Below are 25,154 nucleotides of genomic sequence, written 5' to 3'. Positions count from 1 at the left end.
CCAACCTCCCATCAAAGAAGGGAACACAGACACACAATCATTAAGTTTAAAAAACCTTTATTTTCTCATTTTCAAATTACAAGTGGTCAACAAATCACAACATATTACACTTATTGTCCCTCATAGCACAACACAACACAATTAACTACACATCAGAGAATCTTAAACACAATTTTTCTTTTGAAATGGACAAACAGTAAAGTTTTGAACATTACAGCAGGTTACATAGTGAGCGGGCACAACAGGGCATGGAAACAGAAGATGATCATAACTACCAGCCTAATACAACTCTCCCTCCATAACATGACTAAATGGGGGGGGAACCACTGCAACAGGGTCCAGCAGAACCTATGTCATTTCCTGTGGCTGTGCTTTCAGTTCAGACACACAAAGCTGAACTGGGCACTTCCAAGGCACTGGACAATGGTATTTCTGGAGCAGTTCTGCAGAGGTCTCCCCCCACCCCCACACCAGCCTCAGAATTTACCTGGGAACATCTGTGAGAGATCATCATTGGCCAGTGCCCATCCACCACTCTACCCGCATCCCCCAACCATGCAAACCCAACATTAACATCAAATTTTTTTTTTTTAAACATGAACATTCAATCAACTTTTAAAAAACATAATCACAACATTTTTTTTTGGTTTTTTTTTCCTTTTTTTTACATGAACGGAACATCAACTTTTAAAAAACATAATCACAACATTTTTTTGGGTTTTTTTTTTTTATGAACATTCAATCAACTTTTAAAAAACATAATCACAACATTTTTTTTTGGTTTTTTTTCCTTTTTTTTACATGAACGGAACATCAACTTGCAAAAAACAGTACAACAATTCTTCTACAATTTTTTTTTACAAGGAGTTCATCTGATAAAAACACCTAAGCAATCCCTATCTAACCTGTTTCTCCCTCCAGTAGCAATCCATGTTTCTGGGGCATTATTTCTCATAATAAATTTGGTCCCACAGGGTATGTCTCAGTGATGGGAGATGTTTTGAATTCCCTGGGGGGGGGGGCTTTCAAATTGCTGGGTGTTTTCCCTTTGCCACTGGTTCCTAACCACCCTCCCTCTACTGGCCGGTTTTAACTGTATATACAGGGTTTTATACAGGGGAGAGCGCGATTCCAAAGGATTGGACTCATAGAGGATGCAGGCCACAAGTTGGGCTCACCTCAGTCACTCTGGAAGTCCAGTCCTGAGAAATCGAAGAGGCGAGAGTTGACCTTCAGGAAGGTCAACTGCTCGACTCTCCATGGGAGAAGGCGAGTGCGATGTGGGCCGACAATGTCGCCCGCATGTGAAAAGACGCGCTCGCTCTCCACGCTCGTCGGAGGGCATGAGAGCAGCCGCTGCGCCTCGAGGGAGAGGTCCGGCCAGACCGACTCCTTCCTGGCCCAGTAGCTGAGCGGATCGGTGGAGAGTGACTCGCAGGGCTCTGCGAGGTAGTCCCTGACCATCGCCTCCGCCGGATCCTCTCTCACGGTCCTCACGACCCCAGAGGGGACGAGGGCCCACCGGAGCATCTCCATCTCCATCGGCACTCCGGTGGTGGCCTCGGGGGGGGCCTGCGCAGAGGGGGCGTCAGAGGGACCCGCACGGCAGGGCCCCTCTTGCGTCCCCCCTGTCGACAGGCGTCCCCTCTTGGCCTGCCTGCGCCTCACCCAAGAGCAGAGCCCGTCTCTGGCTTGGGTGAGGTTCCCGTCCCGCTCGGCGAAAGTGCCCTTTATGCGCGGGTCACACATGGTCGCCAACATGTATGACTCTTCCTTAGTGAGAGGAGTTAGCCTGGCAGCTATGCCCTGCTGCAGCCTTCTCACTAATGCGCGCACCGCTGGAACAAGGTCAGCACGGGGCGCGACCCGGTCTGCAAGGGTGGCCAGATTCCTCTGGAGCGTGTGCACCAGGGGAATGACCAGACCGAGGGTCGCCGTGTCTGACGAGACCGCCACAGTGAAGTCCTTGAAGGGCTTCAGGACCTCCACTGTCTGGGTGATGGTGAGCCAATCCTCCCGGTTGAACTCACCCACCTGACTCGCACCGCGGTGCTCGGAGAGCCACGCGTGGAGTGCGGCCTGCTGCTCCACCAAGCGCTCAAGCATGGCGCAGGTGGAGTTCCAGCGAGTGCTGACGTCAGTGATCAGAGCGTGCTCTGGCACACCTGTCCTGACCTGTGTCTGGCGCAGTTCGTGCGTGGCCTTCACGCTGCGCGAGAAGTGACCCGTGAGCCTCCGACATTTCTGGACAAGTAACTGGAGTTCACGGGTCCGGGTATCCACGGGTTCCTTCGAGGAGCCCAACCCCAGCGCATCTCTCACCACTAGGTGAAGCTTGTGAGCGGCACAGTAGACGCTCTCTCGGCTCACTAGATGCGCCGCTGCCCTCATGTTCTTGCCACCGTCCGTCACCATGCATCCCACGGTGGCGGGTCCCTGGCCTATCCACTCGTCCAACTGTCTCCTTAAGGTGGCAGCGATGTTCTCCGCCGTGTGGGACACGTCGAGCACCTCGGCGTGAAGCAAGGCCTTGCAGTAGCCGGCCTGGCGGTCTCGCATCCTTCCCTGTCTAGCTGTGCTAGGCACCTCCCCCCGGCCCCCCACCCAGAACCGACTCGGGTTCCCACCAGTGAGCAGTAAGCGAGAGGTACGCTTGCTGCACACTTGGGCAGGTCCAGATGTCCGATGTGAAGTGCACAGTTCTCCCGGCAACCCGGGACAGCTGTGCCTTCACATGATCCCTGGCAGCCCTGTAAAACGAGGGCACCACCGATCTGCTCAACGACGTGCGAGCAGGGACGGCGTACCAGGGAAAGCAATCTTGGAGCAGCCCTGAGAAGCCGAAGTCTTCAACTACGGAATACGGTTGCCCATCCACTGCTATCATGTTGACGATGTGGCGCGTGATGCGCCTGCTCGCCCTCCGGATCCCCTCTCTGGGCACACTAGCGCCCTGCATACCAAGCATCTCCGGGAGAGAGGCTTGGCGTCCCTTTCCTGCAGGTACCCTTGGGGGGAGAGCACCAGAGGAGCCTGCCTCCTTCTGGCTAGCTGGCGGCCGTGCGGCGCCACTCGAACCCTCCTCCCGAAGAAGCACCGCCTGGTGGTGCCTCTTCATATGGTACCTCATCCCAGACGTGGAGAGATGCCACACATCTTTGCCACGGCTGACGCGCTGCCTACAATGCAGGCACAGGGCTGCTCGGGGATCCTCCGTTGTCTGGAAGTGCTTCCAGATTTCGGAGGAAAAGGGCATCCCACGCTTCCCAGGAGAAGCGCGTTCGGGACCACCCTGCGGCACCTCCTGTGAGGTGCTCTGGCCGGACACACCGTGTCCCACTCTCGGCCGGGCAGGTGGGGATGGACGAGGCTGAAGGGGCAGAGATGTGGGCTCTTCCACCACAGTCTCTGCCTCTTCCTCCCGCGTCCTCTCCTCCTGCACAGCCGCGAGAGGCCTGCTGCTGGCCTCAGAGGAAACTGGGGTGGACCGCCCCAGGGGGGGTCTCACGGGCAGTTCCTCCAACATCCTCCGGGTTCCTGGGGTGAGCGGGAGCGCAGGGAAAGTCATGTGCTCCGCGCCCATCCCAGGAGACACCACATGCTGCCCCTCCTCCAGCAGCTGGCTCGCAACCACTGGAGGAGGAGGAGCCTCAGCAGCAGGCCCCTGCCCAGTGCCAGCCCCTGCCTCACGCACCCGGGTTGGGGGTGGCCCTCCAGCAGCTGCCTCAGGAAAGAGAGTCTTGCGAACCCTCTTCCTGTCACCAGAAGCCAGGCTGGTGAACGGCAGCAGCGCAGGGGAGGGCCTCCTCCGCTCAGATGGAGGGGCTGCCGCAGCAGTCCCCCTCCCCCTCCCCTCCTCCCCTCTAGATTTCTCCCTAGCCTTTCCCCCGGGTCCCCTCTCTGCTTTCCTCTCTGACATACTTTCCCCTCCCAAATTCAACCCTAACTAATCAGAAAAGATTTAGAAAACAAAGGTCAACTTTGTTTTCAAGACCTAACTAACCTGCTATAAATCTGTGTTTCTAGTGGCTCTGTGACTTGGAGATGAACAATCAAGTGCCTTTTTAAGCAACCCTATTTATGTCAGGGAACCTGAGCCTGCCAATCAGCTGAATTCCTCTGGAATTGAGCTGGCCCTAAACCCCAATAACAGGTGACAAAGCCTTAAACACTCACACACTAGTATGCCCGGGCCGGCCTGGCACCACCACGGGTGCCAGAGATGGGCAGTGGAACCCTAGTTATGGGGGCACTAATGGGAAGCCTATTGACAGCTATTACAAATTTTTATATATATATATATATATATATATATAGAATTCAAACCTAACACTCACTCACTAATGCTTTCCCTGCTGAGTCCCTATTTAGTTTTTTAAAAAAAACTAGGCTCGGTTTCCCTAATAATTATGTTGAGGGCAATTATCCACTGATCACCTACCAACTGGCCTACCTACCTAAGAGACACTATTTAGCGGGACCGATGTATCTGTGGTATGTCGGTGTGGGGTGTGGATGTGGTGTTTTGAAGATGAGCCTCCCCCCTCCCAAGCTAGCAAGAACCCACCCCCAAGGCCACCCAAATGTGAACCCGGACTCGCTCACAGTAACACCAGTCCTGCAGTCCAGCGATGTTCAGGCGGTCTTGCAGCTGGTCCTCCTCTCCTCCACGATGCTGTCAAGAAAATTGGAAATGTTAGCAGAGTCAACACCACACGCCGCACACGCAACCCCAAAATTCAAGGCCCCGTTGCACAAGCCAAGTCAGCCCCCCCCCCTTAAAGGCTAGGGCCAACCAGCAGCAAAACAAAACACATCCACCCAGCAGAGCTTCTGGCCTGTGCAGGCCAGAAGCTGGCACACTCATTTTTTAGTCCTGTGAAACAGCAGTTCATGCCCACCCCACACTCAAACTTGAAAAATGAAACATGAAAGAAAGCAGGCACTGCGATCAATGCTGGCCCCCCTAACCCGCAAACAATATCCTCTTGCCCAACCAGAAAATGCCCCCCCCCCCCGGCCCAAGCCATAAAGACAGAGCCAAAGCATATGCTCGCAGGTAGGCACAGCAGCAGACATAAGCTCAAAAACCAAATTTAACAACAACCCTACCAGTCCACCAGTGCAGATGTCCAGCAATGTTGATCCTCCACGCAGAGATCTGCAGGCCGATGTCAACCAAGTGCAGTCCAGTCCAGAAGAGGTCCACCAACGATAAACAACCTGAATGTGAAGCAAAACAGTGAGTGCCAGGCCAGCAAACGGGAAGGGTTACCAAAGCCGGAGCAGCAGGCCTGTGTGTGGGCCGAAGGCTGGCACAGTTGATCAGGACGGAGCCTGTTGGGAATCCTTGCAAGCAGGGGACCAGACACAGAAACGCAAGCCACACCATTCCAGATTGTGGAGCACAACTGTGAGTGCCAGGCCAGCAACCAAAAAGGGTTACCTTGGCCAAAGCAGCATACCTGTGTGTGGCCCACAGGCTGGCACAGTTGATCAGGACGGAGCCTGTTGGGAATCCTTGCAAGCAGGGGACCAGACACAGAAACGCAAGCCACACCATTCCAGATTGTGGAGCACAACTGTGAGTGCCAGGCCAGCAACCAAAAAGGGTTACCTTGGCCAAAGCAGCATACCTGTGTGTGGCCCACAGGCTGGCACAGTTGATCAGGACGGAGCCTGTTGGGAATCCTTGCAAGCAGGGGACCAGACACAGAAACGCAAGCCACACCATTCCAGATTGTGGAGCACAACTGTGAGTGCCAGGCCAGCAACCAAAAAGGGTTACCTTGGCCAAAGCAGCATACCTGTGTGTGGCCCACAGGCTGGCACAGTTGATCAGGACGGAGCCTGTTGGGAATCCTTGCTAGCAGGGGACCAGACACAGAAAAGCAAGCCACACCATTCCAGATTGTGAAGCACAACTGTGAGAGCCAGCCAGAAGAAAGGCTTCTGGCCTGTGTAGGCCCGAAGCTGGCACACTCTGGTTTTAATCTTAAAACAGTGGATCAAGCTTAAAGAAGGCAAGCACAACAACCAATGCTGAACCCCCCCCCCATCAAAGATTGTCTGCCCAACCTGTCCCCCAGGCCATACCTGTGTGTGGCCCACAGGCTGGCACAGTTGATCAGGACGGAGCCTGTTGGGAATCCTTGCAAGCAGGGGACCAGACACAGAAAAGCAAGCCACACCATTCCAGATTGTGAAGCACAACTGTGAGAGCCAGCCAGAAGAAAGGCTTCTGGCCTGTGTAGGCCCGAAGCTGGCACACTCTTGTTTTAATCTTAAAACAGTGGATCAAGCTTAAAGAAGGCAAGCACAACAACCAATGCTGAACCCCCCCCCCCCCACCATCAAACATTGTCTGCCCAACCTGTCCCCCAGGCCATACCTGTGTGTGGCCCACAGGCTGGCACAGTTGATCAGGACGGAGCCTGTTGGGAATCCTTGCAAGCAGGGGACCAGACACAGAAAAGCAAGCCACACCATTCCAGATTGTGAAGCACAACTGTGAGAGCCAGCCAGAAGAAAGGCTTCTGGCCTGTGTAGGCCCGAAGCTGGCACACTCTGGTTTTAATCTTAAAACAGTGGATCAAGCTTAAAGAAGGCAAGCACAACAACCAATGCTGAAACCCCCCCCCCCACCATCAAACATTGTCTGCCCAACCTGTCCCCCAGGCCATACCTGTGTGTGGCCCACAGGCTGGCACAGTTGATCAGGACGGAGCCTGTTGGGAATCCTTGCAAGCAGGGGACCAGACACAGAAAGGCAAGCCACACCATTCCAGATTGTGAAGCACAACTGTGAGAGCCAGCCAGAAGAAAGGCTTCTGGCCTGTGTAGGCCCAAAGCTGGCACACTCTTGTTTTAATCTTAAAACAGTGGATCAAGCTTAAAGAAGGCAAGCACAACAACCAATGCTGAAACCCCCCCCCCCCACCATCAAACATTGTCTGCCCAACCTGTCCCCCAGGCCATACCTGTGTGTGGCCCACAGGCTGGCACAGTTGATCAGGACGGAGCCTGTTGGGAATCCTTGCAAGCGGGGGACCAGACACAGAAAGGCAAGCCACACCATTCCAGATTGTGAAGCACAACTGTGAGAGCCAGCCAGAAGAAAGGCTTCTGGCCTGTGTAGGCCCAAAGCTGGCACACTCTTGTTTTAATCTTAAAACAGTGGATCAAGCTTAAAGAAGGCAAGCACAACAACCAATGCTGAAACCCCCCCCCCCCCCACCATCAAACATTGTCTGCCCAACCTGTCCCCCAGGCCATACCTGTGTGTGGCCCACAGGCTGGCACAGTTGATCAGGACGGAGCCTGTTGGGAATCCTTGCAAGCAGGGGACCAGACACAGAAAGGCAAGCCACACCATTCCAGATTGTGAAGCACAACTGTGAGAGCCAGCCAGAAGAAAGGCTTCTGGCCTGTGTAGGCCCAAAGCTGGCACACTCTTGTTTTAATCTTAAAACAGTGGATCAAGCTTAAAGAAGGCAAGCACAACAACCAATGCTGAAACCCCCCCCCCACCATCAAACATTGTCTGCCCAACCTGTCCCCCAGGCCATACCTGTGTGTGGCCCACAGGCTGGCACAGTTGATCAGGACGGAGCCTGTTGGGAATCCTTGCAAGCAGGGGACCAGACACAGAAAGGCAAGCCACACCATTCCAGATTGTGAAGCACAACTGTGAGAGCCAGCCAGAAGAAAGGCTTCTGGCCTGTGTAGGCCCAAAGCTGGCACACTCTTGTTTTAATCTTAAAACAGTGGATCAAGCTTAAAGAAGGCAAGCACAACAACCAATGCTGAAACCCCCCCCACCATCAAACATTGTCTGCCCAACCTGTCCCCCAGGCCATACCTGTGTGTGGCCCACAGGCTGGCACAGTTGATCAGGACGGAGCCTGTTGGGAATCCTTGCAAGCAGGGGACCAGACACAGAAAAGCAAGCCACACCATTCCAGATTGTGGAGCACAACTGTGAGAGCCAGCCAGAAGAAAGGCTTCTGGCCTGTGTAGGCCCAAAGCTGGCACACTCTTGTTTTAATCTTAAAACAGTGGATCAAGCTTTAAGAAGGCAAGCACAACAACCAATGCTGAAACCCCCACCCCACCATCAAACATTGTCTGCCCAACCTGTCCCCCAGGCCATGCCAAGAATAAACTGCAACACCTTTTTGCAGAGGCAGGCCACAGCAGCACATTGCCCAGCATCAAAAAAATTTACAAAAATTTTAAAAAGGCCTACCAGGTGTCCTCTCAGGATGTCCAGCACAGTTGATCCTCCAGGCAGATGTCCTCCAGGCTCCAGGTGCAGTCTCTCTTCTTCTCCTCTCTCGGTCACAGCTCAGCAGCAGCAGCAACAGAAGTGTTCCAGACAGTCTTGCTCCAAATTTAAATCCCCTGCTGCAGCCTCAGCCAAAGATTTAAATCTATTGGCTGGCATGAGAATGCAGCAGTGGGATTGGTGACTCCTAAAGTCCCCAGTCCCCTGCCTTTCCCCACCCACACTCCAAGAGCCACCCTCCTCCTGCTCCCCCTCCCCTACCTGTTAATTTTGGCGGGAATCTCTGCTGCTTTGCAAATGCAAAGTGCAATGCAATGCTTGCACCTTGCATTTGCAAGGCAAAGCAGGATTCCCTATCCTCCTTTGCAAGAGGGGTGGGGGGTGACAGAAGGAGTGAGTGATTCACTCCTTCTCCCCCCCTCCCCTCTTCTAAGAGCCTGCAGGAAGCCTTTGCTTCCAGCAGGATTTTGCTAGCCGCTTGCTAAGGCAAACGGCTAGCAAAATCAAAATGGCGATTCTCGAATGCCGAAAGAATGCCGAAAGAATCCCGAAACGTTTCGGGTTTTTCTTTCGGCAATCCCGAAACGTTTCGGCATTCCCCGAAACGTTTCGGGATTCTTGAAGAATGCCGAAACACTTTTGTTTCGGCATTCTTTCGGCATTCTGAATGCCGAAACGCACATCCCTACTCACAACCACTGTGCCCTTATATAAACCAATAACATTTCTAATTGATCAATCCTAAAATGTTCATTGTTCAAAGAAGGTATCACCATGGTATGTTGCTTTTATTTCACAATCTAGCATTTTTATTACATAAAAGATTTGAAAGAGAAAAAATAAATAAAAATAATTTAATTCCTTTTGCTAAAAAAGATTTAGGACTTGCTAGAATACATTCCAAAATGCCACAGCAGCAGGAAAATGACCTAAGAGAGCCTCATGGCCACGTTTCTTTCCTTCCCCTTCATTGAGCTATGTGTCTGAAGGGGAAATTTTATGTCTGGCTGAGTTCGAGTATAAAGCCAAGGCTGGCTGCATACCAGCAGCCTTGCAGGATACGGCAAGCCAGGCCAGGAAACCAGTGAGACTAGGCAGGTGTCATGTGGCAATGGCATAACTGCAACTTCTACAATTATTAGGATGGCCTAAACTGGAGTTTCCAGTATACTGGTAGAGTCCTCCAGGAAGTTCTCTAGCCCAAACCCCATTGAGATCAGAAGGGACTGTAAATGAGTTGTTGTGCAGCTCATATGTATCTACACAGAAGACTATTACCCATAGATTGTGCTCCAGCTCTCCACAAAGAAACTAGGAAAGGTTTTATAGTAAATGGAGGAAGTACTCATTTGTACAATAATATATGCAGTGTCTTTCTTTTTTAAAAACTTGTTGGTAAAATAGTACCACAGTTTTATTCAGAACTGCCGTACATTCTCTGCATGGTGTCTTCTGAACTTCAGTGAGAGGACTATATTTAATTTGTCTTAAGTGAATCTGGTTTAAACTTTAAAAGGTGAAGAACAGAAACACAGTGTGCCCTGAATGCATGATTAAGTACTGCAGTTGTTAAACTCAAAGGCACGACCATCAATCAACTATACATCAAACAGAACCTATAAAACACTGCACACTATTATTTGTGTATCACTGAATGCCAGAAAAAGTAGGCTCACCTTTGGGCATTTTTTAAGGTAAGGAGCTTTAAGGTGTGAAAGCAAACTGTCAGAAGTCTCATTAAAGCATTATTTACTACCTGGAAATGAATTTACATTGATCTTTTCAAACTATCGCTAACCACAAATGCATTAAAACTAAACAGTCTTCATTTACTGAGAAATAAATGTGTCAGCACAACTTTGACTTTTGTCCAATGCTTTTCCGGTATTTAATTCACTGGGGCTCAATGTTAAGCAATTTATTGCTTGTTGCGCTAAAACATGTTAATTTAATTGAGAATATCCTCCAGTGATGATCAAAATTGTTGTCTTAAGAATATATACAACTACCTGACTATTCCAGCAGTATGTGAGCTTAATTAGTAAAATTCTTTCCTGCTTTATATTAAGTACTTAAAACAGTTGAAAGCTGAAAGGAATAAAGGGGAATTTGGCTATTTATGTTGATTCAGGTTATGATGAGAAGCATGGGCGTATTGCAAAGTCAATATGCACTCACTATCATTTAAATCAATAGTCCAATGTTTACATTTTTAAAAGTTGGTTAATGCTTTCAGTGCATAACCTAATAAATAATTGTATTTTTTTAAATTTTCATGTTGCACATTTAAAATGCTATTTACTTCTAATTTCCGTTGATGAGACCAATTATCTTGACCTTACTGACATCATAGATCAGCCACACCTCTGCAGCTTGTTGAAGTTAATAGTATTTTTTTTGCACTCTTTGGCTTGGGTATCTCCCACTACACATCATGAGTAAGAGAAAGAGATCCATATTGTGCCATTCAGAGTGAATATTATACATTTGAACTAGAGATGACTGACTAGGGTTGCCACCTCTAGACTGGAAAATTCCTGGAGATTTGGGGCAGAGGCTGGGAAGGGTGATGGTTGAGAAGGGGAAGAAGATCAGCAGGGATGTAATGTCATGCAGCCCACCCTCTGAAGTTGCCATTTTCTAAAGGGGAACTGCTTTCTGTAATCTGGAGATCAGTTCCAGTAGTACCTTAAAGACCAACTAAATTTCCAGATTCTGACAAAGGGAGCTGACTCTCAAAAGCTCATATCTAGTTGGTCTTTAAAGTTCTACTGGACCCAAATCTTGCTCTTCTGCTACAGGCCAGCATGGCTACCCACCTGAAACTATCTTCATAGAGATCAATTGTAATTCTGGAAAAACCTCTGGCTGAGGTTGGTAATCTTATGACCAACTTAGTTTGGCTTTGGGTTTTCTCATCTACAGTGGATATATTGGAGGATTATTATGACAACAGATCCAGTTTGCATTTTCTTAATAACCACTTTCTACATAAAATCTGCTTGAATTTTGTTTCTACAGAGAATTGAGTATGCTTTTTTCTCTTTCATGCCGTTCTCTCTTCCCACTTAAAAATGCTTTCCCCAAAAAACCTGAGCCAATGCTCCTAATACTTTCTTCAATCTAACTCATTCTTACTAACTACCTATATAGATTTCAACCGGATGATATTTAGCATGATGGTTGTTGTGGGTTTTCCGGGCTGTATTGCCGTGGTCTTGGCATTGTAGTTCCTGACGTTTCGCCAGCAGCTGTGGCTGGCATCTTCAGAGGTGTATCACCAAAAGACAGAGATCTCTCAGTGTCACAGTGAAAGACAGAGAGATCTCTGTCTTTTGGTGATACACCTCTGAATATGCCAGCCACAGCTGCTGGCGAAACGTCAGGAATTACAATGCCAAGACCACGGCAATACAGCCCGGAAAACCCACAACAACCATCGTTCTCCGGCCGTGAAAGCCTTCGACAATACATCGATATTTAGCATCTTCATGGATAATCTTTGTAAAACACATACCAAGCCAGTAAATTAAAATTGTCAATATTTAAAATGTTTTTTAAAAAATTAAATTGAGGATCCGTCACTAAATTGCAAGCAACTTAGTGTTAATTGGCAAAAACAAGAACTAAAACCTCAATGAACCAGAGCACCACTCTTGAAATCAAAGTCAGATATATTGTTTTTAAAAAATGAATCCTCAGTTCCTTATTGTTTAAATCTATCATTGCTTTCACAGCTGCACTAAATACTTGTATTAGTTTTATACATGTTTAGTTTGTCATGACTTCCCTCCTAGTCTAGGGAAATGTAGGGTTGGTAAGGAGCTAATAATCTCTATTACAGATTGCTGTCTACCTTCAGAGAACAAAAGTTCCCAAGATGGAGGAATAACCAAAAATGAAATTCTAAGTGTGATCTGTGTTTTTCTTTCACTTGAAGGAATTTTATGTCACTATCTTTAGATATGATGAAGTGGAATAAAATACACTACAATTGTCATGGCAGTGTGAAACTTTTTTAGTATTTGAATTCAAGCTTTCAATTAAGATAACAGAGAGCAAGCCACAACTTCTAAGAGCCAGTTTTCCTTTTCCACACTGCTACAATTTAAAATGGAAGTGAGAGAGGAAATGCTGTATGGAGAAAGCTCAATAGTCAATGCTAATGGTGGAAGTATTATCTGTATGTAGCTAATATAAACCAAAGTGGTTTATCGGCCACAATTGGTGATTTATGACTCACATTATGACTTTATTTTGAAATGGTTGTAATTAAAAATTAATGTGTGGTGAAAGGAGAATACACAACAAGGAACTAGGCTCAGGGTTTATCCATTGCGAGACCATGAAGTGATTTATAGCTCACAATTCATCCAGAGATTTGTCTTGATGTCAAGTGCACACAAACGCTACACAATGTATTGCAATATCCTATGAGGCCTTCCAAGGTGAGACACACTCTTGTTCCAACTTACAATGCCATATACTGTTAATTTTTAAAAGGTTTGAGTAGTTTATAACAAATATGAATTATTTATAAGAAATATTCTCACCATTGATTAGGAATCTTTTGTAACAGAACATCTCTTTTATATGCCTCAGTCCTTTAATTCCTTCTGAAAAGTCTGAGAACCTGTTATTGCATTGCTTAATGGACAGATCAGTTTTAATCTTAATCATGTAGAGAAGTATTGATATTTTTTCAGCTACACCAACCATCATCTCTGCACATCAGACAGAGACAACATAGTGAAGTTTACAGTCACAAAGGAAAGATTTCCATGTGATATTCAGTGAAGTTCCATTTGCTCAGTCTTTGGACTTTTCTAGTGAACCATTTTATAGAACAAAAATAGTACAGTCCTAAAGCAATTACAACTTCTAAGTCCAACAAAGTAAATGGATTAAGATAAACAACTCTGCTCAGAATTGCACTGTAAATGTGCAGTTGTGAGTTATTAAATAAATAAATGCATTCTGTCATCAACAGAATTTTAAGGTACAATCATTAAAAAAGAACACAGCAATTATTAAAATCTGATTAACAGTTATTTCACCATCTGGGATGTAATCTCATTGGCTATACTGAAATTATTGTCATTTTTTCAGTTTCAGAGTAACTAACTGTTGAGCTGAATTGGCCTAGTACTATAGCCAAAAGTGGAGCAATTACATCCTCTCTAACTCCCTAAAATAACTGCAAGACAACAGCACAGGGGTAGTCTCATGATTTACTGAAAAATCCTGCAAGCTGCCAGGCATTTCCCTTCATATCTTTTTCACTGGAAAAATGTTCTTCCCACAGCTGCATGATCAATCCCACTATAACAGTGCAATCCTAGGCAGAGGTCTAAGTACACTGACTTCAGTGGACTTAGAATGTATATCTCTAGTTACAATTACATTTGTAAGTGTTGAATTCATTACTGTGCTGTGTGAAAGTCAAAGGCATCTATTGGATATAATTGTAACTTCCCTACCAAAGTACTCCAATATGAATAAATTGTGGGCTTTTTATTATGTTTTAATTTATGAACCCCATGTCTGTGGACCTTGGCTCTGATATTGTGTCAATACAATGTTCACCTGACACCTAATCTGAAACTTTATAAATGCAGCATTTATTGATGGATATACTTTTCCTTTTCATGAAGGCAATGCTGGGATGCTCATGCAGGCCTTCTTATGAACTGGAACAAGCACTACAGTATTAAGGGCAAATTATAACATTTTAAAATGTAATTTTTAATTATCAGAGAAATCATTAAATGCAGCACTTTACTAAATATACATTAATGAAAACACAGTAATTTCATCAGCTCTTCTATCTTTATATCACATATGATTATAGCTGTAATATAGTTTAGCCCTATGGTCTTCTCTAGCCTTTCACTAGGTGGGAATTATACGCTGACTATCCATAAAAAGATTGAATCTCCTGATGTTGACATCAGGAGTTTGTAGTTAAACTAAGCACGTTCTCATTAAATAAATATCCTACACTGTCCTGATTACATTGTTGTGATAAGGAATCCTACTTCATTTGAGAAGCAAATAACTGTTCAAAGAAAGCCACCATTTTCTTTCAAAGCAAGCAACCACAGGAAGTGGACCTCTTGTTTCCAGTTTTAATTCCTACCCACTCCAGACAGTTCTGGAAGCCCTTCCTAACACACCCTTTGTGCTAATATTCAATTAGCTTTCAAGTGAGCAAAGAGCCTGAATGGAGTTGTGATGGCCACTTTACCAAGTCCTGGAGCATCACAACAGTTCACAAACAAAGTAATTGAAATTTTAATGTGCAGAAAAATTACTTTTATAATGGTTGCCTTGAAGATTTATTTTTTTCAAATGTAATTAAAAAGTGGATTTAGAAATATGCCTGGCAACCCAAAAGATTAAATATTAATATGGTGCATAATTAATAAATGATACATCCCTTGATTACTAATGGGTTATTGACTCTAAAAGCCTAATGTTATAGAAAAGAAGAGCAAAGAAAGGCTTGGAGGGAAACATACTTCATCTTCCATGGTAAACATGCGTCCCTTTTCTTCCAAAGCTATATTTGAAGTCTGCCAACCTATTGAAAGGAAAATAAAATTAGATGATTGGCTTCACTGATCAATATATCAGACCTAAAAGACTAAAGTCCAGAATAGTTAAGTATAATTCTATAGAACTCCAGGAACAAATTAATGATAAGGAAAAAGAATGGTCTTGTCTTTTATGATAAAGCTCCTCTATCATTTCAATCTTGTTTTATACAAAATTTTATAAGATCATATGAAAACTCATTGCAAATTTAAAATGATCATCCTCTTGGGGATGCTGTGAGAATAAACACAATTATCTTGGCCCAGAAATATGTGTCTAAAACAGCGGTCTGCACATCTACAGGAATTAATGTACATAGCAGATTATCAAATTTTCTGATAAAATGAAAGCCCTGAATAACAACAACAACAACAACAACAACATTAGATTTATATACAGGGCTGGTGCCAGAGTTTCTGGCACCTGAGGCTGGGGGCAGTTTCAGGGCTGTTGCCGCCCCCATGCATGCGCATATGCACACTTAGAGCCAGACCAATGAGACGAGGGTTACGCAAGTTTTCTTGGAGCGATGTGATGGAATAATGACAGAAGAAAGCAAAGGGGAAGGGAAAGGAGAAAGCGGGAAGGACCTAGAGAAACAGCTGCACCTCAGAGCATACGCTTTGAATGAGCTGCTGAAGATGCAAATCCTTCTTCCAGGCACAAGCCCCTCTCCCCACCCCTGATGCGAGGGCATCCTGGGAGAGAGCAGCAGCAGTCCACCCCGGAATGGTCTTTGGGTGCCCTCGCGTCCAGCAGGTTTGTGCCTGGAAGAAGAATTTGAGTTTTCAGCAGTTCATTCAAAGCGCACCCCCCCCCCGAGGCACAGCTGTTTCTCTAGGTCCTTGCCACTGTCTCCTTTCCCTTCCCCTTTGCTTTGTTCTGTCATTATTCCATCCCATCCCCATCCCCAGTCCCCCAAAACAAACTTATCACTTTTCTTCCGCTCCTTTCCAGTTTGTGAGGCGACAGGCAGGAGATAGGGGAGAATGCTTGACGTGTGTGAGTCCTCCCAGCCCTCCTGCTCAGTTGCTCTGCGGCGCGCCCCCCGCGCCCCCTCCAGTACCTCTGTGCTGGAGGTGATTGCCAGACCTGCCTCCATTGACGCCCCGGCCCTGTTTATATATAACCCCTGTTAGGACAACTCAACAGCCACTCAGAGCAGTTTACAAAGTATGTTATTATTATCCCCACAGCAAACACCCTCTGAGGTGGGTGGGGCTGAGAGAGCTCCAGAGAGCTGTGACTGACCCAAAGTCACCCAGCTGGCTTCAAGCAGAGAAGTGGGGAATCAAACCTGGTTCTCCAGATTAGAGTCCCGCCGATCTTAACCACTACACCAACCTCCTCCGTCTCCCAAGGAGGAAAAAGGGAGGACTGCTAATTACATTAAATATTGATGTTTACAGCTTATTAAAGTATCTTAGCTTAGAGTTTATAGCAATCACTTAAAACAATTATAGGGTGACTAATACCAGTATATATTCCAGTGCATTATGTTTTAATAAAATCCCAGTCATATTTACCTCACATTGATAACAAATTACTCTTTCATCTGAAATCTTGTTTGCTGTCAAATTCAAGAGTAGCTCTTAATTTTCCCTTTTGAGGAAATTAATAGCACTGTACCCATTCAATCACTAAGTACAAACCTCTGAACTTCTTGAAGAGTAAGTACAAATGTTTCCAAAGACCATCTATTCTCTTTTAAACTTCATTTTATAGTATGGGTTTAGATATGCTTATCTAAGATTTTCCAGATATCCACATTGTAATATAACATGGTCTGGAATTAAATAAGATTTATGTCTGAAAAATATAAAATAGAAGAGGGAAAATATTCCCTCCCCTTCTCTGTTTTCTGTAAACTAACTCACTCACAGAGCCCTATGCAGAGTTCCACACATTCACTTGGGTTTCTTTCTTCAGTGGATGAAGAAGCAGCACTTTTTTCTATGGCAAGAGTGCTCATTGAAGTGACTGGGGATCCCTTGAAGGCAGGAGAGTACTGGGTGTGCATTGAACACCACACAATGGCAACAAATTGCTAGATTATGGCAAGTGTGCATTTAGTACACCAGGAACATCTTAAAAATATCCCCATAGGACTGATACTTGTAAACGTAACTGCTGTGTATTGCAATAACCCACGATGCGGCTTTTCTTCTCATTATTCCTCATCAGAATTCACCACTGTTGCTTTTCAGTAGCTTGTGGTTTAGAGGATGCCGTCAGTATGCATTATGTACTAGCTTGACCATTTCTACCTTAAATAGATGGTTTGATTCTAGAAAATGAAACCATCACTGCTGAATGGGTATAACCAGTTTCAAAAGCACAAAAGTGACTCCCAACCTCAGAAAAAACCTCAAACCAAATTTTGCACTTTGAAAGGCTAGAATTGACCCAGAAGCATTTCCATGTCTTTTGTTTCAAGTCCGAAGGGAATAAGGTTTCTGGATACTGTTAGGTTGTAGGGAAGAAGCTGAAATTCCAGTCCTTTCTGCAGTATCTTGGGCGGCATGTATAAATAGTCAAACCCAAGACAGAAGTAGTATAAAACAGCATAACAAAGATGGAAGAAATTGAAGGGAGATCTCCACAGTATTATATGCAATGGAAAGACTAGAATGCTGGATCACACTTGCGTGTAGAAAGACGTGCATGTTTTCTTTTCTTTTTTAAATCACCAAAAATTGTGTTTTGGCTTAAATCATTTTCATAAGGTTACTGATAATTTACAGTACAATCCTGAGGACCATTGTGGTGGAGCTGGCTAAACACTGGTGTAACAGTGGCACTTCTGGTCCATTTCATAAGGCAAACTGCACAAGCCAGGGACCAGGAAAAGCCCCACTATCAGGGCTGTACAGGTGCAATTGGTCCAGTGTTGCCAGCAACCATGCCATTTCCCCCAGAAGACAACATGGGGTGCAACCAGTACAGGGGAACCAACCAATACAGCCACAGGGAACTGGTCCCAGGAACTCATAAGCAGAGGAGCAGAGAGGGACCCTGCAGAGGAGGGGCCTCATCCCCCCACCCCCTTAAAGGCACAGAACTCTGATGAGCAGGACAGAAGCAGCAGCATGAAATGGGGGATAGGGTCCCTACCGCTTCATGCACAGTCTACCAAAGCATGCACACATTCCACTGTGCAATGTGCAATGTCCCAGAGAAACAGGACAGGCAAGGAGTGGCCAGAAAACAGCAGTGAGGGCACTTCCCAGTGCCACAGGCACATTGGCAAAGCTAACTTTAGAGGCTGGCTCTGGGGACCACTGCCATGGGTGGAGTAGGAATGGGACTGCCAATGTGGGGTAGGTGCCAGGCCTCAGATTGCTGGTGACATGTCAGTGAGCAGACCCTCAGTACACACCTGTGACTAGAGTTGACAGGTTTCCTTTACCCTCCCAGTGGTAGGGGGGGATCCAGCACTTACTTTTTTGTATGTCTTTATGCGTGCACCCCTGGCACGGCACAATGACATCACTTCTGGTAGTGACATCATCATACAGGCCCTGGGAGTGATCCCAGACTTTGCAACGGGCTAATTGGAGTCCCCAAATGGGACAAATTGGCCTGACATGAAGCCCAGGAGCAGTCCCAGGGACTGTGTGATGATGTCAAGGAATCCAGCGAAACAAAAGTCTTGCAGAGTCATCCCCACTTAGCACAATCCTTTCCCTCCTTCTGTGATGAGATCTCCTGTCCTTGATTGAGGAGCTAATCAAATTACATTCATAAGTATTTACAGTGTTCCTGGGAAGATACAGTCCCCCAACTAAATTCATCAACTTAGCTCCAGTGGACTTCATTAACAAACTATCCCTTTTGTGCAGTACTAGAACAAATTTTGCATTTTCACACACCCTGGCAGCTACCAATCAAGGTAATCAAACCTTTTGTCAGTCCCAGGAACTGATCGTTGGAGTCTTTGTTCTAATGGTCAGGTGGGTTCTCCCACCTCAGGGCATGTTTTACTTATAAAGTTAGGGCCCTGGCCCATTCAAATTGTGCATGCTTCCTGGTTGCTCCCTTAGGGTCACTTCCCTAAGCCTCTTGCTTCCTTGGGTGAGAACGCTGGCGTTTGAAGCTCTCCCTCCGTGGACTTCCCTGCTCTTCGGATAGGTAATTATCACCTTGCAATCCCTCTTGTGTGTTTGTGTGTATATGCATTTGCCCCTTGAATAAAAATTACCCTTTAATTAAGAACACTGGCTTCATGTGTGTATATCCTTGGGAAAGGACTCTGTAAATTATTGGTGATTAGATCCCCGCAGTTATTGGTCTCTCGCATAGCTGTCTTCCTTGCTTGTTAATTCCCCCCACAAATTCTATTTACTCACAAGAAGACTAATTCAGGTAACAAATCCTGGGAGTGACATTGTTACACCACATTGGGAGCGTGCCCTGGGAGGCCCCTTTCTGCGACTTTTCCCCTGCCAGCCAGGTGAGTGGTGGCAGGGGGAGGAGGCAGGAAGTGGTGGACTCCCACCCCAATGGGGGACCAGCAACCCTACTAGTAACCCTACCTGTGGCCCATTCAAGGTCACTGATCTAGCAACAAGGGGTGGCTGCTAGATCAGTGACCTTGTCAGGGAGTTCGAGGGGAGGGTGGCTTCCCACTGGAAGTAACTGAGGTTAGCACCTGCTGCCATACCTGCTCATGGGGTATCCCAGAGACAAGCCAACAGAAAATGCTACCTCCAACTAAGCCCACCATTGGACCTGCATGCTATTGTGCATTCAGCAAACAGAAGATGCACTTCCATTGCCTGAACACCCCCATCACCTGAGTAGCTATATCCTGCTGTGCTGGCAGGGTGCAGGGGCATGGCTGGCAATTCCTTACCTGATAATAGCCCAAAAATGCCCTTGTTCCTTCCCTCCCACAGTTATGTCACTCATGGCCATATTGGTGTTCTTGCACTGTAAGGACATCTAGCTGGGCCAAGTGGCAATTTTCCAGCAGCAGCTGGGAGGGAGGAAGCCAGGTTCTCATGTGAGATATGGAGTGGCACATGTGTGGGCTACTGTGTGGCAGGCCTGCCATGTGGCAGCTGGCCCATGGGCCTCAAGGATATAAGGAGGCATCTGCATCAGCTTGTTGGGACCATGGGCAGACTCACAAACCTGCTTGGGAGAGTCTGTGCCAGTCTCGCTGCTGCCATGGACAGTCCCAGCTGCTTGGTGGCACAGGGATAGATTGCTGAAAAGTTTCAGCCTAAGGAAGAAACATGCTAACATTAGTGTGGCCACAAGGAGGTGCACTAAAACACCAGCTCCCACAAACTCGCAAGGTCCTGGGGCTGCCTTCCTACTCCTGCTAGGGGGAAGCAGACTCTGGGCCAGAATGGTGCAGGTGCTTGGGTGGCAGAGTTAGGGGATGCTGAGGTATGGGGAGATGAAGAAGTCCAGGCTGTGGGACCATTACTGTCACCATCTGGAATGACCATCTTATCCTGGGGAGGTAGTCTCAGCCATCTGGGCAGCAGTTTTACTGCTGTGTTGTACTGACAACTCAAAGGACTCATTGTATGGGGCTAGCAGATGGGGACCCCTAGCTGTGCTGGGAACTGTCTTCAGCAATAGCCGGACTCAGGGTGCTGCCTCTGGCCTGAGGCCATCTGCTGCCACTGCCCAGCTGAGAGGGGGTCAGGAATTTGGAAGGGGAACCTGAACAGAGGGGTGGTGAGCCTCAGACTAACCTTGCCAGTACTGGGAGATGGCTCCATGGATAACGGCTTGGGTGTCTGCCACTGAGTATTGGGCAAACAAAAAGGAAAACTTCCACCAGAGGCTATATAGCTAATAATATGAAACTCACAATCTTACAATATAATTCTCTTATAGTATTGTAAAGGCAGGTACAACTGTTATATATCCAATAAACTTGAACTTTATGATTTTTTACAAAGTACTAATGTACCATATTGTGCAACATAAACTCATACACTTTATACACCAAATTAATACTTCATATACAAGTTGCAAAACGCAAACAAAAGGTTCCCCGGGGAGGTATATTACTTATACCTGTTATTACTTATACCTGTTATACTTGTGACTGTTAGGTGTATTTGATTTATTTAGTGTAGTAGTCAAGACAGGTGGCCCTGAGGAAGTCACGGACGAAAAGTTGACTGGAACACCTGGCCAACAACGTCTCTTCGGGCTTACCTGGAACTGCACGGTCGCGTCTACGAGGGATGGTCCACAAGATTAATTGGGACTTCATACCCGTATAAGTAATAATTAATGGACACTCTCGATTGGCCTCAACCCTCCCAGTCCCCCCTCCCCGGGGAACCTTTTGTTTGAGTTTTGCAACTTGTATATGAAGTATTAATTTGGTGTATAAAGTGTATGAGATTATGTTGCACAATATGGTACATTAGTACTTTGTAAAAAATCATAAAGTTCAAGTTTATTGGATATATAACAGTTGTACCTGTCTTTACAATACTATAAGAGAATTATATTGTAAGATTGTGAGTTTCACATTATTAGTGATATAGCCTCTGGTGGAAGTTTTCCTTTTTGTTTGCTTGTATAACCAGGGCTGGCCCCTTTGTTCCTTTTCACTGAGTATTGGGCAGCTGTAGTTGCTCCTTGGGTAAGTGTGCCTACTGGAGAGACTAGGGATGTCCCCTTCAGTGGTACAGGGGCACACACCATGGGTGGAAACCAGGTTTGCAAGGGGAAGCGGGCCCCTGCAGTGGCATCCACACTGATCTGCCCTGTTGGTGAGTTGTGCTCCCATGTGGTGCACCCATTCCCCAAGTGTTTGTGTGAGGCACCACGGTAGTGTAAGATGCTAAGTCTCATGGTCACAGATCTGACTGATGTAGCCCCATGCCACATGACTTGGTATATTGCCAGGACTTATATTGCCTGCTGGTTCCCAGCAATGGCCATGAGATGGAGAGGAACTGTCCAGAAGCCAATGGACTCTTGGTGTGATGCTCATTGGCCTCCATGATGGCTGGTGTGTGGAGAGTGTTTTTCCCAGATTTCATGGACACCTATGGGCTCTGCCATGTGCATTGTGGGGATAATTCTGTGCTGCTCCAGTGGCTTCTGGCCTGCCTCCCCCTCCTTTCCCCCTGCTGGCTAGGTGAGCAGGGACAGAGGGCAAAAGGTGGGGATGAGGGATCCACTGATCCCACCAGGGAGCTGGCATCCCTAGTTCACACAGATCACTAGCCAGTGTCACTAGGCTTCAATGTTACCTAGGATGAACTAGGAAACTACATAGCCAATGCCTTCCTGAGTCTGCACACTGCAAGGAAGAGCTGTAGTGATGGACGACCTATTTTTCAGATATGGTTTCTCACCATGACTGATTTTCCATTGAGAAATCCATGATCAACTTACAAGGAACCAAAAAGACTCTGTAGCATAGCTGGAAACCACTGTATTTTGTTTGGGGGGCATTCTTCATTTAAGAAGTGATTTATAATGGTAGTTTTGAAATCATAAATGTAACATTGATGGCATGATTCAACCCCCTGACATGAAAGCACTGTCTGCTACTATAAATACAATTAATCTGTGATAGCCATTTTGTACAGTCAAGCTATAACACTGAGATTATCACAGAAGATTAGTAAACAAATGAATGACTAGTAACAGATGGTACTGTCCTGATGCACAGAGCTCAGGGGGAATCTGTGCTAAGATTTTATATGAATGACAGCTAATTCTGTTGATCCAGTGAGGCATTGAGAGGACAATCTTCAATAATTTGAGTTTTCCTTGGGTGTCATCCCAAGGAAACAGATTCACATTCCCCTGCTTTGGGACAGAAAACATGCCCCATCCCCCTATATAGCTGAATGGGAAATATGCACTCTGTAGATTGGGAAGATGAAAGGAATATATTGCTGTATATTCCTTGTAATGTCACACTTTTTCCTTCTAATATGCTGACCAGCTCTTGATTGTATTGACCTACACTGTGTAATATGACTTGAGTCTCAATAAGAAAGGTGGACTATAAACAAACACACACTAGCAGTTAACTTTTGCTTTTAACATGCTTTCTCTATTTCTTTATGGTAGCTTCATTAACTGGAAGCCTTTGTGTGGCCAATCTAACCACCCATTCATTCATTATCAAGACATAACAGCAAAATGCCCCAAACTTCTTGAAACTAAAGAACAGATATTTTATAAACTATTCAGCTAGTAGATGGAAGAGAGAAAGGGAAATCTCCAATAAGGCAATCAACTAACCATTATATGTTTTTACAGGCAAGCCACTAATCTTCATCACAATGGCTTGGATTCTGCCAAAATTTACCATGGGCAGTAGGATTTTTGCCCACAAGAGCATGATGTTCTTGGCCTTCCTCCCATCACAGCTTATGGTCACTCTAAACATTACTTCCTTCACGGGTTCACCACAGAGCCAATCTGGGCTCTCACAGACACACAGCAGCTCTGAGGAATTACTGTGTAAAAAAAGGAAAGCCCAAATGGGCTCGGAAAGCTGCCATTGGGGGAGGGAAAGCTCCTTTCTCCAAATCTTTTTAGCCTATGCAAAAATCATTGGGGGGGTTTCCCCCCATTTCTGCTGCTGCACATGGAGGTATGGTGTGCATGTGCAGCAGCAAAAACAGGAAACCCCCCCACACACACACACAAGCGTTTTCCTTCCCCTGGGAAACATCTATATGCACCCCCTTGCCCAGTTGGCCTGAAGCTTTGGACTGGGTTGTCATCAATATGCTGATGACACCCAGTTGTGTCTGTTGATGGATGGACAGATGCTGCTGTGGAAGTTCTAGCCAGGTCTTGGATGCTGTGACTAGACATGGGCACAAATGGGGGGGGGGGGGGAACCCGAACAGGCTGTTCAGTGTTTGTTCCCAACAACAAACCGAACAGATGAATGGAACCAAACATGTCCCATTAATGAACGTGTTCAGTGTTTGGTGTTTGTCAGCGCCAGAGTGCCCCCCCCTTAGCACTTAGAGAGCCTATATTCACAAGGAATGTGCAGCAGGCTCTTCTCCAGCCATCACCCAAGTTTTGTCAAGATTGCAGTATGGATCTAGGAGTTATACATTCCCAAATTTGACGCCACCAGGAAACTCCCATTCAATACAAACGGAGCCACCCTCTCCAGTCCAGTTTACTTTGGCCCCGTGTGGTGGACCTGAAGGCAGGCCACCTCCCCTCTCAGGGGTGGAGGGTCTGGCCGCTGGCCAGCGGCACCCCCCCATGTGCCCACCTGCCAGGCCTCTGGGTCGGACGCAGACCGATTATCCACTTATGCAGCAAGGTGCTTAATAACTGCGGCCACCAGGCCTGGTGGGCTCGGGGAGGTGGTGGCAGGCTGCCTCCCCTCAGGGGACAGGGGGTCTGGCTGCTTGCCAGCAGCACGCACCATATGCCTGCCCGTTAGGCCTCTGGGTCAGAGGCAGCTTGATTATCTGCTTACACAGCAAGGTGGTTGATGACTGCGGCTGCCAGGCCTGGTGAGCTCAGGGAGGCGGTGGCGGGCCACCTCCCCTCAGGGGGCAGGGGGTCTGGCCACTCACTGATGGCACCCCCAATGTGCTGCCCGCCAGGCCTCCAGGTCAGAGGCAGACAGATTATCTGCTTATGCAGCAAGGTGGTTGATGACTGCAGCCACCGGGTGGTTAGGTAGAGGGAGACCAAGGGGTTCCGGCTGCAGCGATGAGCCGTACCTGGAAGATCCTGTGAGGGAGCCTGGAAGACCCCAATCCATCAGCAGCTGCTGGCATCAACCACCTCCCTGCCATCATGGAAAGGAGGGGATGGGGTGGTGCAAGTGGTGGGGAAGGGACTCGTGGCAGTACCTGAGAGGGAGAAGAGGAAAGAGGGAACACAAAGTGGTCAGGGTGGGAGAGGGGGACCAAGGGCTTCCGGCCACAGCAATGAGATGTACCTGGAAGATCCTGCAACAGAGCCTGGAAGACCCCAATCCATCAGCGCCTGCTGGCATCAACCACCTCCCTGCCTTCACAGAAAGGAGGGGACAGGGCAGTGCAAGTGGTGGGGAAGGGACTCATGGCAGTACCTGAGAGGGAGAGGTATGGACCGTGAACTGGAAAGCCCCCAAGCGAGAGGTAGTTGGGAGGGGTTGGAGTGGTCCCAGAGAGGCAGAGGAAGAAACAGGGCAGTGGCAGCAGCTGACATCACCCACCTTCCTGCCTTTGTGGAAAGGACGGGAGTCGTGGGACACATTCCCACCTGGCTCAAAAGGGTCCAGTCAGTCCCGTTGACAGGGGAGCCA

Source organism: Eublepharis macularius, chromosome 3 (assembly GCF_028583425.1).
Source record: "Eublepharis macularius isolate TG4126 chromosome 3, MPM_Emac_v1.0, whole genome shotgun sequence".
In the NCBI taxonomy this organism is placed as follows: domain Eukaryota; kingdom Metazoa; phylum Chordata; class Lepidosauria; order Squamata; family Eublepharidae; genus Eublepharis; species Eublepharis macularius.
This window is presented reverse-complemented; position numbering follows the sequence as displayed.